Genomic DNA, 3118 nt, shown 5'->3' on the forward strand with positions numbered 1-3118 from the left:
TTCACCTCCAGACTCTGGGCATTTTCTTTCCTTTCTTTCTTTATTTTGAACTCTGGGTATTTTCACTAGCTATCCTCCTGGAATGCTCTCCTTCCCCATTTCTATTTCCTAGCTTTCCTGGCTTCCTTTAAGTCCCAGCTTAAAAAAATATGCCTTTTTCAGACCTCTTAATTTGAGTGCCTTCCTTCTGTAGATCATCTCCAATTTATCCTATAGACAACATGTTTTTACATAGTCATTTGCATGTTGTTTCCTGTATTAGACTGTCAGCTTTTTTTTTCTTTTTGGAGGGGGGAGGGCAGGGCAATTGGGGTTAAGTGGCTTGCCCAAGGTCACACGGCTAGTAAGTGTTAAGTGTCTGAGGTGGGATTTGAATCCAGGTCCTCCTGACTCCAGGGCTGGTGCTCTTTTCACTGCACCTCCTAGCCACACCCATACTGTCAACTTCTTGAGAGCAGAGATTCTATATTGCCTTTCTTTATATCCCCAATGTTTGTCACAGTACCTGGCACATAGTAGGCTCTTAGTAAATATCTATTAACTAACTAAAATAAGAAATTTGCATCTGGTGACTTTGGTGGAGAATGTCATTGTTTAACCTAAGGTAAGATCACCCCTTTTCAGTGTTTCGTTTTCCCTCTCTCAAATTTCTCCCTATAAATACACATATTCATGGCACTTAGAATATATATGTGTGGATGTTCACATACATGTAACATGGCATACATATCTGTCATAGCTGAAGACCATCAGGAGCTAATGACATAAAGTGGAAATAACAATTAGTTGACATATTCTTTAGGGTCCTGTTTATAGTTGTTTAATGGAGAATAATTAATTAGTTAATTTAAGTATAATGCTATGCCATGATTTTAATGATCATCATTGGACTATATACAGAGTCCTGGTCTCTGCTAAAATATGAGTAAAAAGCTTTTTAAAAAAATGATTATGGTTGATAAAATGAGGAAACTGGACCCTAATTGCTGCCTTACCTAATGTTTCTTTTTAGTGACACTAGCCCAAGTTGGGTCTTTAGCCCTGATATATATTATCCAGGGGTGGTGAACCTGTGGTCTCAAGGCCACATGTGGCCCTAGGTCCTGAAGTGCGGCCCATTGACTGAATCCAAACTTCACAGTACAAATCCCCTTAAAAGGATTTTTCTATAAAACTTGAATTCAGTCAAAAGGCCATATCCAAGAACGTAGAAGGCCACATATGGCCTGAAGGCAACAAGTTCCCTACCCCTGGTATACCCATGTCATAATGCAAATTAAGTTGTTGAAAAAGTTGGTAGCAGAATGTATCCTCACTTTGAGAATATGAGTTTGGATGGGACAAGTTTAATCCAGATTAGTACTGGATAAGGCAACATCTTCCAGGGGAAAAGAAGCTCCACGATATTCTCCAAAGTCCTGGGTCCTTTTTCAAGTCAGTAGGGGGTACTATTCTGAAAGTTCATGCTGTCAACAAATATTTCTGATCAACTTTCTACTTGTATATGGTGTTGCTGCACTGAAGCAAATTGGTCAAATGAACTTGATTCTTTCCGCCCTGGAGTTTAGAATTTGAGGCAGGTTATTGTTTTCAGGCTAGAGGGAACACGGTATAGCAAATAGAGGGCTGACCTTGGAATCAGACAGATGTGCTTTAAGGCCTTCACCTGACTCATCATAGCCATGTGATGTTTCCTTTTTGTGTCTCACCCAGCTGATCTTCTATTCTATCAGTGGAGGTAATTTCTAGCACTGATGAAATCATGGGTCTTTTTTCCCCTCCCTCCCCCCAAATTGTTTTCATGTAGTAAATTAAGGAAACTGGATAAGTTCATGAAACCTTTCAAAGTGCTTACCTTACTCCAGGGAAGTTGACGTAGAGGGAGAATAACCTCATATCAATGATTATTTAGCATTTCCTTAAGCACCATTAATATACTATCTTCTGCAGAGAATAATGGAGCAGGCCTCTGAATTATATTTCCCATTCTAAGTGCAAAATTGGAGGGGACTCCAGCTCTGTGAGATGAGTATCCTTAATTATCCTACAGTAGATTACCCTTGAGCAGCTAAGAGAAGGCTTGGTGGACTAAATTCAGCTTTTACATGCATAGAGGTGCCACCATCATGTGAAGAGGTGGATAGGAGATGCCGGGATGACCAGGGGAGGAATATAGGATAGTAAGGTCCATGACTTTTACAAGTCTGAGAGAGCCAGCACCTTGACTTGACTTTGAGATCCTCAGCTCAAAGAATTAAAAATGAACTTGCTTTTCTGTTGTTTACCCAGGAAACAAATAATTGACTCCTTAGATTTTTCTACTTATTTGTTCTAGGAAGCCCCATCTATTGGAGGGCATCTTGCCCAGGACATCCTCTGTATAAGCTGAAAATTCTGGGTGCATGTGCTTTTTGATCTGGGGAGAGTGCTTAAAATCTGTTTCACTTTACTTCTTTAGAAGTATCGTGGTGACAAAAAGAGCCGAGGGCAGCTCATGACCCCCTGTTATTACACTATTACACACATTCCTGTTCTTCATTAAACTCTGATCTTGTTCTGGTACAGTATTTGAAATGGTGTCTGTATGTACTACTAACTACTTTAAATTCTTATGATAACTTTGGAGTGGAAAATACTGTACCTATTGAATATGTAAACAGTTGTACTGGGAGGATAGAAAATATTTTCTTTTATTTCATGTAGTGATAGAAAAATAGTCTTCAAAAATACATTGTTAAGCTCATGGGTATATTAAAGTAGAATTTGTATTATATACAGTAAGGCAACATATCAAATAGCATCCTTCTGTGATTGTCTTTTAAATTAAAGTGAACATTGCCAATTCCTTTCTTTCTTTCTTTCTTTCTTTCTTTCTTTCTTTCTTTCTTTCTTTCTTTCTTTCTTTCTTTCTTTCTTTCTTTCTTTCTTTCTTTCTTTCTTTCTTTCTTTCTGTCTTTCTTTCCTTCTTTCTGTCTTTCTTTCTTTTTCCTTCCTTCCATTCTTCAGTCCTTCCTTCCTTTCTTCCCCTCCTTCCTTCCCTTCCTTCCTTCCTTCCTCCTTCCCTTCCTTCTTTCCTTCCTTCCTTCCTTCCTTCCTTCCTTCCTTCCTTCCTTCCTTC

At 38.8% G+C, this 3118-nt stretch overlaps 1 protein-coding gene across 5 annotated transcripts in view; it reads right to left on the reverse strand.

Annotated features, from left to right (window-relative positions):
- Positions 1-3115: 3115 nt before the first annotated feature.
- The window catches only part of PRLR (prolactin receptor), a 213176-nt gene continuing 213173 nt past the window's right edge, over positions 3116-3118 (reverse strand). For all 5 annotated transcript variants that reach the window (XM_069096125.1, XM_069096123.1, XM_069096122.1 and 2 more), the window contains one exon: positions 3116-3118. This exon is cut by the window's right edge and continues 1999 nt beyond it. The gene's annotated coding sequence lies outside the window, so the exon portion shown is untranslated.

Source organism: Petaurus breviceps, unplaced genomic scaffold, assembly GCF_028583685.1.
Source record: "Petaurus breviceps papuanus isolate PSGF00001 unplaced genomic scaffold, PetGlider_PUasm1.0 229, whole genome shotgun sequence".
Taxonomy (NCBI): domain Eukaryota; kingdom Metazoa; phylum Chordata; class Mammalia; order Diprotodontia; family Petauridae; genus Petaurus; species Petaurus breviceps.